The sequence below is a fragment of the Phycodurus eques genome, chromosome 7, assembly GCF_024500275.1.
Source record: "Phycodurus eques isolate BA_2022a chromosome 7, UOR_Pequ_1.1, whole genome shotgun sequence".
NCBI classification, from domain to species: domain Eukaryota; kingdom Metazoa; phylum Chordata; class Actinopteri; order Syngnathiformes; family Syngnathidae; genus Phycodurus; species Phycodurus eques.
Genome location: NC_084531.1, coordinates 1,589,626 through 1,605,403, shown reverse-complemented (window position 1 = coordinate 1,605,403; position 15,778 = coordinate 1,589,626). Strand labels below are relative to the sequence as shown.

Below are 15,778 nucleotides of genomic sequence, written 5' to 3'. Positions count from 1 at the left end.
ACCTTCTCCAGAGTGCTCATAACCTCAGACTGGGCCAAAGGTTCACCTTCAATAACGACAATGACCTTAAGCAGACAGCTAAAATACTAAAGGAGTGCCTTCAGAACAACTCCGTGACTGTTTTTGAATGGCCCAGCCAGAGCCCTGACTTAAACCCAATTGAGCATCTCTGGAAAGACCTGAAAATGGCTGTCCACCAACGTTCACCATCCAAACTGACAGAACTGGAGAGGATCTGCAAGGAGGAATGGCAGCGGATCCCCAAATCCAGGTGTGATTACATCATTCCCAAAAGGACTCATGGCTGTATTAGCTCAAAAGGGTGCTTCTATTAAATACTGAGCAAATGGTCTGAATACTTATGGCTGTGTGACATTTCAGTTTTTCTTTTTTAGTAAATCTGAAAAAAATCTCAACAATTCAGTTTTGTTGAGATTCAGCCATGTCATCACAGTGCTTGACTGGCCAGCCAACTCGCCGGATCTAAACCCCATTGAGAATCTATGGGGTAATATCAAGAGGAAAATGAGGGGAACCAGACCCAAAAACAAAGAAGAACTGACAAGCATCAAGGGAATCAGGGCTTCCTTAACTCCCAGGCAATGCCACAGGCCGATTGCCTCAATGCCACAGCACATCCAGGCAGTGATAAATACAAAGGGATTCCCAACCAAGTATTGAAGATTAACTTATTGCTTTGAAAATACCATATTTTGATTGATTTAATGTGACCCAAATCTATTTCTTTTTTTTCTCAACAAAAACTGAGAAGTAAATGGTAAATACTTTAAATTGTGGGCATTTATATATATATATATATATATATATATATATATATATATATATATATATATATATATATATATATATATATATACACACACACACACACACACACAGATAATTCCCCCCCCCAAAAAAAATTAAAATAAATATATATAGTCTCGTCCAGAAGGCCAACTAGCCATCGACCGATCGATTCATTTGGATCATAGAACTATAAATAGACACCGATATAATGTATTAATCGTTACACCCCCCCAGTTGCAATACGCAAAGGACCTAGACCCTGGAAATGTTTTTGCAATACGCAAAGGACCTAAACCCTGGAAATGTTTTATCCATACAGCACATTCTTTGTCATTGGCTGTATAAACATCTGGTACATTAATGTCTATAAAGGTTGTTTGTGTCTGTTTCTGTGTGTCTACATGTGTAGTGACATTTCCTCTAATGTAGCGGTAAATATGACCCTCATTAATAACTGTCTGACAGTGATGTGTGCGGACGAGAGCCTAAATGCCTGGCTGCTGGTCTGGTGCCCTCATGGGTCTGATACATGCACACATGCATTTACGCGTCGACACAAACACACACACACACACTCCTGTTTATCCTTCATGGCAAATGACCATGTTGACCATACATACCATACCATAATAAAATAAATGTACAAAATTAGCCCCCTTATGGGAGAATTGAGATATATGTGCAAAAATAACAACAAACTGACACATTAATTAAGCATATTATATTACAGTGTGGTATAAGCGTAGTTACATTTATTGACAAATTATCCATTAACTAAATTACCATAATTTCCCATCATCCCATAAGGGTGTTTATTTGATTTCGGACACTTTTTTGCGATTTTGAAGCTGTCTGCGTACTGTGCTTGAGCTAATCTGAAGGCCACTTGAAGTTTGGAGGTCTGTAGCGATTGACTCATCAGAACGTTGGTGACCTCTTCGCACGATGCGCTTCTGCATCCTCTGACCCCACTCCGTCACTTGACATGGCCTCCCACTTCATGGCTGAGTCGCTGTCATTCCCAAACGCTCCCACGCTTTTTATAATACAGCTGACAGTCGACTGTATAATATTTAGGTGCAAGGAAATTTCACGATAATGGCTTCAGTTTATTTTGGGAGAAATTCTTAAGCATTTTCAAACCAGAACACTGCTGGAAGTCCATTTCCGGGTTTCAGGCAAGCGAGCCACATGGCTGCACCAGCCGCCACAAGCCATGCAAGTGCAGTGTCTAAAAGCAAACGTGCTGTGTTTTACAACGATACTTAACTGTATTTATAATGACCAAATGAACGCCACATGCCAGTTACGTGATTGTGATTGAATGGGACCCACTTCCAAAACATCAAAATATCCTCTTTTTTGACTTCATCCATGTGACACGTCCCCGTCTATGTGGGTTTGTGACTTCTCAGTAGTGGGCAAACAATTCAATGCTTGGTCAATTCTGCTTCGTGATGATGGTGTAAGACCCCCCCCCCCCCCCCCCCCCCACACATATCAAAAGAAATGAGTGCGGGGTCTCTCTGAATGCTTCTCCTGGCTGCCTAGATATAGTTCACACATTCAAAGTCACAAATACTACAGTGGAGAACGTCAGGATGGTCAACCCGATGTTATTAACCTATAATTACCATTTGTTTATATAACATACAAGTCAGTTGTTGTACTATGTATACTGGTATGATCAGTGTGATAATTAAAGAAATAAGTCATGTTCAACCCTCACTAAAGCCTCTTTTGTGGACGTGAACCGTCTAATTATTCTGTTCTAATTGGACAATCTGTAGTGGTTACCACCGCACTAGAACCCTAAAAGCAGTGGGTGGATGGATGGTCCATTGCTGTATCTTTTCCATCTCTGTCTGTCCACACTTGACGAAGCTGACCTTTTTTTTATTGCCCATTTTATTGGATTAGTCACAAACATGAATCCTTTATCTAAAGCATTTTAGTAACTGACATTTTAGTAACTAACTCATTGTCTGGAACATGTCTCTTCTCATGTATCTTTCAAAAAAAAAAAAAAAAAAAAAACAGCATTTCAAAACTCATCAACCATCTTAAAAAGTTACCTACCCTATCCCAAACAGTTTCAGAGTTCTTTTTCCGAGGCTTGATGAATATTGTTTTTTCTTTATTATGATCTACACCAGTGTTCCCCGACCTTTTTTTGCACCGCTGACCGTTTAGAGTAGGCATTTTTTCTCACGGACCAGCTGTCAAGGTGTGGCATGCATACATATATATATATATATATATATATATATATATATATATACACACACACACACACACACAGTGGAGCAACAAAGTATTTAGTCAGCCACCAATTGTGCAAGTTCTCCCACTTAAAAAGATGAGAGACGCCTGCAATTTTCATCGTAGGTATGAGAGACAAAATGAGAAAAAAAATCCAGAATATCACATTGTCTGATTTTTAAAGAATTTATAAGCAAACTATGGTGGAAAATAAGTATTTGGTCAATAACAAAAGTTCATCTCAATACTTTGTTCTCTACCCTTTGTTGCCAATGACAGAGGTCAAATGTTTTCTGGAAGTCTGGTGGTGTTTTCCCACACTGTTGCTGGTATTTTGGCCCATTCCTCCATGGAGATCTCCTCCAGAGCAGTGCTGTTTTGGGTTGTCGCTGGCCAAAACAGAGTTTCAACTCCCTCCAAAGATTTTCTATGGGGTTGAGATCTGGAGACTGGCTAGGCCACTCCAGGACATTAAAATGCTTCTTACGAAGCCACTCCTTCGTTGCCCTGGCGGTGTGTTTGGGATCATTGTCATGCTGAAAGACATGTTTCATCTTCAATGCCCCTGCTGATGGAAGGAGGTTTTCACTTAAAATCCAACGATACATGGCCCCATTCGTTCTTTCCTTTCCGTCCTGGTCCCTTTGCAGAAAAACAGTGCCAAAGCATGATGTTTCCACCCCCATGCTTCACAGTAAGTATGGTGTTTTTTGGATGCAACTCAGCATTCTTTCTCCTCCAAACACGGCGAGTTGAGTTTTTACCAAAAAAATTCTATTTTGGTTTCATCTGACCATATGATATTCTCCCAATCTTCTTCTGGATTATTCAAATGCTCTCTAGCAAACCTCAGATGGGCCTGGACATGTACAGGCTGAAGCAGGGGCACACGTCTGGCACTGCGGGATTTGAGTCCCTGGCAGCGTAGTGTGTTACTGATGTAGCCTTTGTTACTTTGGTCCCAGCTCTCTGCAGGTCATTCACTTGGTCTACACGTGCGGTTGGCTAGCTTGTCGCCACATACAGTATTATGCAGAGCAGACTTGGTACGTGAGTGTTACTTGTTGAGATAAACCCGTATTTTAAGTAGTACTCCTGATACATTTATTTAAAAGCTTTCTTTTTCTTTGAGGTCGTTAGGCCTTATATTTAGTAATGTGTCACGTGACCAACATGTGCAGTCTAGTGTTGTTTCGTTTGCGAATGTTTCGTTCAAAAGAAAAAATCTGTTCAGTCAATGTAATGAACTGAATCAGTTTATGAAACGATTGGTTCTTTGAGCTTGCCGCCGTTAGCGAGTCGGCTTGGAGCGGAAACGGAACTACTGCAGCGTTCTGTGCAGACTTGACATGTCAATTGCGATGCACAGCTGTTGCAGCAGAGGAAATCCATTCAATTTTCAAAATAAATACATTTTGACACACGAAACGCAATGCAATGGAAATAATATGAATTGGTCATTCTTTCTCTGCGGCCCTGCAACAAATGCCTCATGGACCGGGGATTGAGGATCACTGATCAGCACAATGTTTTTGTGAAAACATCCTCAAGTATATTGGCCTTGTTTGTTTGACCGGCGTAAATCTTTCGCGGCGGGCGGTGCAACTGTGCTTTAAGGGCGGGAAAGACCAGTGTGGGTTTGTTTACAGCTGCCGTTCAAAGCGGCTTCTCTCATTCCCTAAATGTGGCAGGCTAGTAGGGCACTGACAGTTTGCTCGAGTCCGGGTGATTGACGCACGCAAAGTACGTTTATACAGAATTGCAAGCAGACCTCCACGGGCAGATGATGTAAAGTTGGCTTGGGAGCAAATCACAAATATTTGCGTCGTGAAGTGGGCAGTTGGAGACCACCCCCTCCGCTGATCGTTTTTGCCAAGCTTGGTGCTGACCGGTCTGCCAAATTGGCAAACATTTGCAACGAGCCTTGCGCTTGCATGAAAATCAGGATATGCCAGCAGTTGCGCACCGCTGCAGATGTTCTGTCTATGAAAATCATGACCTAAGTTTCTATTTCTTTTTCTTTTTTTTTGTTTTTTTTTTTCTTATATTTAACACAAGGTAACTTTGCACTCGGAATGGCCTATTACTAGAGTTACATTTTTAGGCATTTTTGCCTGTAAATAAAAAGTGTTACAATTTGATCGAATGTGACACGACATAGTACAGTATATTAATACTTTGTGTTACTAGTGTACTGGGCGGCGGTTGCTCGGTAGGTGGAGCAGGTCAACCACTGACCGAAGGGTTGGCAGTTCAAAATTATATGAAATTGTATTATTATTATTATTATTGTTGTTGTTGGGTTAGGGTTAGTTATTATTATTGTTGTTATTACATGACCTATATTTTTATTTTGTTGTTGCTCATCAGTAATCACTTGTCATTTTGAGGGCACTAAACCTTATCAAAAACACACTTATAATATGAATACAGCGTCACATTATCAGTTAAGGCCAGGTATTAAAAAATCTGGTGAAACAGACAATAAGAAAAAGGTATTTGATGCCTCTACCTGGTAAAGACACATCTACATTTTTTAAAAACGTAAATAAGAGGGGCGAACTATTCAGAAGGTTGACTAACTACTTGACTAACTACTGCCACGCTGCTGTCTCTTTTTTCTATAGCACGGTGTTATCACCATCTTCACCTTTCTTCACACTTGTGTGGCTTAGCAATGGAAATTGGAAATGACAGGCCATGCCCTGGGGCTTCTGGGAGGCTGCGAAATGAACATCATAGCTCCATGAACACACAGCCTTGCCTGCATGTTCTCACACACACACACACACACTCACTCAAAATTCAGTTTTTAAAACTGATTTTCAAGAAGAAGTGATTTTGATTTATTAGAAGTATCTGCCTATTGAACGTACAGTAAATCATATAAAGTATGGCTCCGACAATTATCAAGGTAACTTTGATCTGTTCACCAAAAAAAAGCAATTTAACATTTCTGTCAAGTGATGTTTTGTTTTCAGGAACCAAACTGCATTGGGTTTGCAAAGTTTATTCACCAACTTTTAAATCAGAGTAGCTGATCACAAACTACAACCACAATTCCAATGAAGTTGGGAGTTTGTGTTAAACCGAATACAATGATTTGCAAATCATGCTCAACCTATATTTAATTGAATACACTACAAAGACAATACATTTCATGTTCAAACTGATAAACGTTATTGTTTTTAGCAAATAATCATTAACTTGGAATTTTATGGCTGCAACACGTTCCAAAAAAGCTGGGACAGGTGGCAAAAAAATGTAGAAAGTTGAGGAATGCTCATCAAACACCTGTTTGGAACATCCCACAAGTGAACAGGCTCATTGGGAACAGGTGGGTGCCATGATTGCGTATGAAAGGAGCTTCCCTGAATTGCTCAGTCAGTCACAAGCAAAGATGGGGCGAGGTTCACCTCTTTGTGAACAAGTGCGTGAGAAAATAGTCCAACAGTTTAAGGACAATGTTCCTCAACGTACAAGTGCAAGGAATTGAGGGATTTCATCATCTAAGGTCCATAATGTCATCAAAATGTTCAGAGAATTTGTGTATATATATATATATATATATATATACACACACACACACACACACACACACACACAGTGGGGCAAAAAGGTATTTAGTCAGCCACCAATTGCAAGTTCTCCCACTTCAAAAGATGAGAGAGGCCTGTAATTTTTGTCATAGGTATCCTCCACTTATGAGAGATCATATTGTCACATTGTCTGATTTTGAAAGAATTTATTAGCAAATTATGGTGGAAAATACATATTTTGTCAATAACAAAGTTCATCTGAATACTTTGTTCTATACCCTTTGTAGGCAATGACAAAGGTCAAATGTTTTCTTTGTCTTTAAAAGGTTTTGACACACTGTTGCTGGTATTTTGGCTCATTCTTCCATGCAGATTTCCTCTAGAGCAGTGATGTTTTTTTGGGGCTGTCGCTGGGCAACACAGACTTTCAAATCCCTCCAAGGATTTTCTATGGGGTTGAGATCTCGAGACTGGCTAGGCCACTCCAGGACCTTGAAATGCTTCTTACAAAGCCACTCCATCATTGCCCGGGCGGTGTGTTTGGTATCATTGTCATTCTGGCCCAGCCACGTTTTATTGTCAGTACCCTTGCTGATGGAAGGAAGTTTTCACACAAAATCTCACGAGACATGGCCGCATTCATTCTTTTCTTTACACGGATCAGTCGTCCTGGTCCCTTTGGAGAAAAACAGCCTCAAAGCATGATGTTTCCACCCCCATGCTACACAGTAGGTATGGTGTTCTTTGGATTCAACTCAGCATTCTTTCTTCTCCAAACACAACAAGTTGAGTTTTTACCAAAAAGTTATATTTTGGTTTCATCTGACCGTATGACATTCTCCCAATCTTCTTCTGGATCATTCAAATGCTCTCTAGCAAACTTCAGACGGCCCTGGACATGTACTGGCTTAAGCAGGGGGACACGTCTGGCACTGCAGGACTCAAATCCTGCAGTGCCAGACAGGTACACTTATGATGAAAATTACAGGCCTCTCTCATCTTCTTAAGTGGGAGAACCTAAAGCACAATTGGTGGCTGACTAAATACTTTTTTGCCCCACTGTGTGTGTGTGTGTGTGCGTGTGTATAGAAATATATATATATATATATATATATATATATATATATATATATATATATATAGTCCCCTCCGAAGGTATTGGAACGGCAAGGTCAATTCCTTTGTTTTTGTCGTATACAAAAATAAATATAAGACATTTGGGTTTCAGATCAAACAATGAATATGAGACAAAGGTTCAGAATTCCAACTTTCATTTCATGGTATTTAAATCCAGAGGTGTTTAACAACTCAGGACAGAGCACTTTTTGTTTAAAGCCACCCACTTTTCAAGTGAGCAAATGTATTGGCACAGCCATTATTAAATTAACTTAAAGTGAATAACAAATATTTGGTGGCATAACCCTTACTTGCAATGACTGGATCAAGCCTGCGACCCATTGACTTCACCAGAAATGCCTTTCCAGGCCTTGATTGTAGCCTCTTTCAGTTCATGTTTGTTCCTGGGGGTTTCGCCCTTCAGTCTCCTCTTCAGGAGCTAAAATGCATGCGCTTTTTGGTTCAGGTCCAGTGATTGACTTGGCCACTCCACTTTGCTTCCACTTTCCCCCCCTGATGAAGTCCTTTGTTGTGTTGGTAGTGTGTGTTGGGTCATTGTCTTGTTACATGATGAAGCTTCTCCTGATTAGTTTGAAGAAGAAGAAGAAGAAACACCTTTATTGTCATGAACATGCATGCATGCACACGAAATGTGTTCTTTGCATTTTACCCATCACAGTGAAGACCTACACATACACATGTTAGTGGAACACACTGGAGCAGGGGCAGCTGAAGCGCCCGGGGAACATTACGGGGTATCACAAGGGTGATGTGCAGAGGTGTGGGAACTATAGAGGAATAAAATTGATGAGTCACACAATGAAGTTATGGCAAAGAGTAGTGGAGGCTAGACTCAGGACAGAAGTATTTGTGAGCAACAGTATGGTTTCATGCCTAGAAAGAGTACCACAGATGCATTATTTGTCTTGAGGATGTTGATGGAAAAGTACAGAGAAGGTCAGAAGGAGCTCCATTGTGTCTTTGTAGATCGAGAGAAAGCCGATGACAGAGTACCCAGAGAGGAACTGTGGTACTGCATGCGGAAGTCTGGAGTGGCAGAGAAGTATGTTAGAATAATACAGGACATGTACGAGGGCAGCAGAACAGCGGTGAGGTGTGCTGTAGGTGTGACAGACGAATTTAAGGTGGACGTGGGACTGCATCAGGGATCAGCCCTGAGTCCCTTCCTTTTTGCTGTGGTGATGGATAGGCTGATAGATGAGGATAGACTGGAATCCCCGTGGACCATGATGTTTGCAGATGACATTGTGATCTGCAGTGAAAGCAGGGAGCAGGTGGAGGAACAGTGAGAAAGATGGAGGCATGCACTGGAAAGAAGAGGAATGAAGATTAGCCGAAGTAAGACAGAATATATGTGCATGAATGAGAGGGGTGGTGGGGGAAGAGTGAGGCTACAGGGAGAAGAGATCGCAAGGGCGGAGGACTTTAAATACTTGGGGTCAACCGTCCAGAGCAATGGTGAGTGTGGCCAGGAAGTGAAGAAACGGGTCCAAGCAGGTTGGAACGGGTGGAGGAAGGTGTCAGGTGTGTTATGTGACAGAAGAGTCTCTGCTCGGACGAAGGGCAAAATTTATAAAACAGTGGTGAGGCCAGCCATGATGTACAGATGAGAGACAGTGGCACTGAAGAGACATCAGGAAGCAGAGCTGGAGGTGGCGGAAATGAAGATGTTGAGGTTTGCTCTCGGAGTGACCAGGTTGGATAAAATTAGAAATGAGCTCATCAGAGGGACAACCAAGGTTCGATGTTCTGGAGACAAAGTTAGAGAGAGCAGATTTCGATGGTTTGGTCACGTCCAGAGGAGAAATAGTGATTATATTGGTAGAAGGATGATGAGGATGGAGCTGCCAGCCAAGAGAGCTAGAGGTAGACCAAAGAGAAGGTTGATGAATGTCGTGAGGGAAGACATGAGGGCAGTTGGTGTTGGAGAGGAGGATGCAGGAGATAGGCTTACATGGAAAATGATGACGCGCAGTTCTTCTTTGTTTTTGGGTCTGGTGGCCATCATTTTCCTCTTGAGAATACCCCACAGATTCTCAATGGGGTTTAGATCCGGCGAGTTTGCTGGCCAGTCAAGCACCGTAATGGCATGGGCATCAAAGCAGGTTTTTGTGCGTCTGGCGATATGGGCAGGGGCCAGGTCCTCCGAGAAGATGAAATCTGCATCTCCATACAGATCTTCAGCAGAAGGAATCATGAAGTCCTCTAAAACATTCTCATAGACTGTTGCGGTGACCATGGAAAGCAGATTTTACCAACACCTGTACTGGACATTGCACCCCAAATCATGACTGACTGTGGATATTTCACACTGGACCTCAAGCAGCTTGGGTTCTGTTCTTCACTCGCCTTCCTCCAAACCCTTGGACCTTGATTCCCTTATGAAAGGCACACTTAACTTTCATTGGAAAAGAGGATCTTTGACCACTGGCCAACAGTCCAGTCCTCCTTCTCCTTGGCCCATTTGAGACACTTCCTACTTTGGCTCAGAAGCGGCTTGATCCGAGGAATCTGACAGTTGTAGCCCATCTCCCGGATCCGTCTGAGATTGGTGGTTTTTGAAGGTGTGACTCCCGCCTCATTCCTCTCTTTCTGGATCTCTACTCGATTCTTGAATCTTCTTTGTTTGATAATCCTGTGTAGCCCACAGTCATCTCTTTTGCTGGTGCATCTTCTCCTGCCACAGTTTATCCTTTCACTAGACTTTCCATTGATATGCTTGGACACAACACTTTGTGAACAGCCAGCCTCCTTAGCGATGATGTTTTGTGGCTTAACCATCCAATGGAGGGTATCAATGATGGTCTTCTGGCCAATTGTCAAGTCTGCAGTTTTCCCCATGTTGAACCCAACTGAGACAATTGAACCAAACTGAAGCAATTTAATGACACCTGGGGAAAACTGTGCAGGTGCTTAGATGATTAGTAGAATATTACTGTGTGACACTCAGTTAAAAACATTTATGGCCTGCAAAATGTGGGCAGATTTCTTCACAGTATTCAAATTTTTTGAATTCCTGATTTTGTGGCTTTTATGAACTGGAAGCTGAAATTATGTAAAAATGAACAAATAAATACTAGAAATTGCTTACATTTTGTGTCCCTGAATCTGTAATCTTTTTGAATGGAATTATGGAAATAAATAAACCCAGAATTTGTTGCCAGCCAATCGCAGGGCACACATTAACATACAACCATTCACACTCACATTCAAACAATTTAGAGTCTTCAATCAACCTACCATGCATGGTTTTTGGGATGTGGATGTGGATGTGTTCCGGAGAAATACCCACACAAGCACGCGGAGAACATGCAAACTCCACACAGGTGAGGCCGGATTTGAAACCGGGTCCTCAGAACTGTGAGGCAGATGTGCTAACCAGTCGCCCACCGTGCCCTTGAACCCAATTCTTTTTTTAATGTTTTGTGTAATCTTGATTTGTCAACAGAGATCCAGCTGACACACAACTAACTAGTTGTTTGTTTGTTTTTTTACCCCATTGATCATACCCCTGAGAAGGACGGCCACTTCTTGGAAGAGAAGCAACAACGCGGAGCTTTCTCCATTTAGACACAATTTGTCTAACTGTGGACTGATGAAAATCAATACTTTTAGATACTTTTGTAACCTTTTCCAGCTTTATACAAGTCAAAAATTCTTCACAACATTTTTCTCCCACTAAGTTTGGGTTTTGGACATGCCAACAAAGAGAGAAATAGTTCTTACGATTCTCTGTATGTGTTGTGATTAAGTGTAGAATCGACGTTAGAATCTCAAATCAACGATGAGTTAAAAACAGCTGCGACTCCTCCCCCCCTGCCAACCTCTTACGAAGTGTGACAGCTCGTGTGACTTGGGAGTAGATTCATTTCGAATAACTTGACTTTGCCAGGTTTCCCTCAAACGAGATCTATGTTAGCTTTAGGAATCAAATTGCTCACTAGGACTACTTGAAAGCGATGCAATCTGAAATCTAGGTTTTTCAAAAAACAAAAAAAAACAAAAAAACTTTGTTGCATTGTTGATTTAACAGGTTTTTATTATTATTACATTTCTATGCATGTCTGAATTTGGTAAACTGAGTAGATTCGAGTTATAGATTTTGATAGAATCTTATATGATTGTTGATTATTAAATCATTTCACTTACTATAAACTGAATTGACTTTTTGGACAAATGAACAAAAGCAGCATATGCCTGAAAATTGGGAATACAGTGTAGCTATTATCACTACTGCTCTGCTAAAGTAAAGTTGTCTCGAGGTTATTTCCAGTATTTGTTTTACGTGTGAACAGTTAATTGCAAATGTATCACTTTCCCAATCTCCGAATCTATTTGACACCAACTATCTATATGTTCAAATCCTGTCTTTTGTTCTCTCTTGCCCTCATGGGCTTCCTGGTGGGCTTGTTGTTTGGAAAACATTCTAATTCATAACGAGACTGAATGGATTTGATTTCTGCGTGCGGGGGCTCGCCAGCAGGGCGCCAGGCTGCAATCAGTGTCTCACTAAGGCTTGCAAACACACACACACGAATACAGACACAATGCAGACCCTGACATAAAGGCAGGAAGAATGGAAAGTATTATCAGTGGCCACAAACGGACAGTGTTTCTTGTCACCAATCTCCCTGCATGCTTTCTCTTCAGTCAAGCACCTTCTCAGTTTTACTCGCGACCCTCTGCTTTAGTTATTTACTTACTCTTTCACGTTCCCCCTGTTTTTCTGTAATATCTGTGTCTGGTTTACATTATCTGCATCTTACTCGATTTTATCTGTTTTGGTCATCGTCTGTCAGGACCACATATTGACTTTTCTCACTTTGTACTCTGTCAAATTCAGCAAAGGATCACAAAAAGGCCAAAGCGAGCTGTTATATGTTGTATCTTTGGCCTGGGTCTTCTCTCTCTCTCTCTCTCTCTCTCTCTCGCTCTCTCCTCAGTTCTGTAACTCTGTTGAGGGGTTATGGCTGATGACAAATGTGGACACCTGCCCATTTGTCAGTTGCAGTTTCCACTTGATAAATCCTTCTACTTTGGCAAACTATAGCAGATATGTTTTTTTTTTGGTTTTATTTCCCCCTTTCCCTCATTTAAAGTCAGAGACAAAATTAAGAGGAAAATGAAAAGCTCCAAGGATAAAAGTTAGTTTGCATTAGTTTAGTATAAACAAAATGGCCTCTGTTTTTGTGAACGCTGTAAATCCTGCGTGGCAGGTGGTGCAACTCTGTGCCAGAGGCGGGTTATCCAGTGTTGGTACAGTCCTGCTCACCATTATTGGCACCCCTTCATTTTTTTGCATAACCTGTATAAACAAACTCATAAGGATCTCTTAAATTGAGGTCCAAAGTAATTTCACTTTATTTTTTTCAAAAAAAACTGAAAACACTATGTGGCGCAATATTGGCATCCCTCCTAAATAATAGGTTGCACACCCTTTGGCAGCAATGACAGCCTCCAAACCATTCTTGTATCCATCTAAAAGCTTTTGCACTTCTCAGCTGGTATTTTCTCCCACTCTTCCGTTACAGTTTGTTCAAGCTCTTGAACATTTGCAGGGTTATTTTCACCAATGGCAGATTTCAGCTCCCCCCGATGATTTTCAATTGGATTGAGATCAGGATTTATTGCTGGCCATTTTAAAACAGTCCATTTGTTTTGTTTTTTTCAACCATTCCTGTGTGCTTTTTGAGATGTGCCTGGGTCTTGTCTTGCTGGAGGACCCATGATTTTTGCCTCAAACTAAGTTGTCTTACACTGGGTAAGACATTTCCAAATCTCTTGATCATTTTCTGATTTCATGATGCCTGTGATACAGTCAAGGCCTCCAGTACCAGTTGTAGTGAAGCAGCCCCACAGCATTATGGATCCTCCACCATGCTTGACTGTTGGCAGGGTGTTCTTTTCTTTGAAGGGTTCATTGCACCGTCTGTATACATACTGTTTGTGTACATGGCCAAAAATATCTATTTTTCTTTCATCGATCCATAAAATGTTATTTATCATTTGCTATTTTGTATCAAATGCAAGTTTTTTATAGAAAAATGTTTCACTTGATTTCTTTTCTTCAGGAGATATTCCACATTTAGTACTTAAACTTCATGGGTGCCAATAATGGCGAGCAGGACTATACTTTCATAGAAAAACGCACGCTGGCAGATCTGTGAGTGGGCGGGCTGCGCCACTGTGGGAAGTTTGTACAGTAGACTTCAGTCTCCGCCAATCAAAGTGGTTCGTCTCACTCCCTTTAAATGTGGCACAACTGACAGTCTTGATGGAGACATGGCACCATTCTCTGTGCATAAGAGGACGATGCTTAATCACAGCGATCCATGCGTGATTGGACCATTGTCACTGCTCTGGCCATAATGTGGGAACTGAGAATGTGACTGGGTACCCTTATTAAAAGACATAATTAGCTGGTGATAACTGCTGGTGACTTAAATGTGTCAGCGGAGCTCGGTGTCTGTCTGCCTGCGCCCTGATCAAATTCACCAAAATTGCGTGAGACTTTCGGTGCAGCCTGCGCCAGGACTTAGGTGTGTTCTTACAGGCGTACTGTAAATTTAGATTGACTTTCTGCCACAAAATAGCCCAGCTTGGCGCACACCGGTCTGCCAAATTGGCCAATGCACAGTGGGCCTTGTGCTTCCACAAAATTCAGGATACACTGACATTTCCTCCCTGCTGCAGATGCACTTTCCACGAAAATAGAGCCCAATGTATCTGCAGGGTAGTTTGGGACAACCACATTCTGCATAAATACACATTTGTATTTTTTTCCAGCAAGCCCTTGAACAAAAATCGGTGTCAGTATGCAATAAATGTAAACCATTAAGCAATTACTAAGTACTACCTCTAGAACTAGAACAACTAAAGTTAAAAAAAAAATGTAATGACTTAATGGCTATTCAACTTGAGAGGGTTCACTTTAACTAACTGAAACGAATGTGGTGATTGAACTCAAAAGAAATGAAGCTGGTCTTTGTCTCCCAGATAATCAGTCAATCAGTTTCTTTATGAATTATTGTTGTCTCAAATTTATTTAATTATTTTAAAATTAGTTTCGGCCCATAGCCATGTCTCGGAACATAGACTTTTGCATTTTTTTCTCTCCTACACATCACTAAATATCACCTCATCAAGGTATTCTTATTTTGCAGCAATGGTACTGTTATTTATCTGTTGGGATGGAGATTTTAATCTCGGGTTTTAGCCAAAGTGTTATTCTGTTCCTGCTGTTATATTAGGTTGATTGGACATCTGCTCTTGGGGTGGGTGATAATCTCAAAAGGACGTTTATCTGATTCCACTATAGCACTCATGTTCCATCGTTACATTGTTGTAGTACAACGGCAGTAAAACACAAAATGAAAAAAAGTGCAATATGAATGCACCCAACATTTAAATTTTTATTTTTGCTGCTCACATTGGGTACTCGGAAACATGGTTAGCATTTATTATAATAAAAGTCTTTATTCACACAAGCGATTTGGTGGAATTTATGTAACTCAAAATAATTAATGCCTGGATTAGACTACGAGACAAATTTGGTCTTTCCCAATTGCACTATGTCAGACTACTGGCATAAAGTCTTTCCGTATCTCAGTCAGACAGTGGCAACACTACACGACATGTATTCCGATACCACTGCATCCCATCTTTTACGATCACTGGGCTTTATCTTTTCAAATCAAACGCTGTCGGAGAGGCGGAACCAGAAAACGCGCGACCGGTCAAACGCGACCGGATACACTTTTTACCATAGCGATGACAACAACAACAATGTGCCACGCCAATGTATTGTGTTGGGTGAAAAAAGAACAAAATGAGAAAAAAAATGTGTGGTGGTCATCACCCGTGCTCCGGAGAGGATCTTCATTCAAGGACTGCTTGAATTCTGTTCAGGTAATTCTCATATGGTACGGCTCGCAAGCAGGCAACAAAATGTTATGTAGCCTAGTAAACTAGTGGTAGCACTCACGGTTGTATGTAAACATGCCAGCATTCTGTCGAATCATGCTCTAAAA

The 15,778-nt window shown here is 41.2% G+C and overlaps 1 protein-coding gene across 11 annotated transcripts in view; it reads left to right on the top strand.

Annotated features, from left to right (window-relative positions):
- The window catches only part of bcas3 (BCAS3 microtubule associated cell migration factor), a 324,466-nt gene that overhangs the window by 171,219 nt on the left and 137,469 nt on the right, over positions 1-15,778 (top strand). The gene's annotated exons all lie outside the window — the stretch shown is intronic.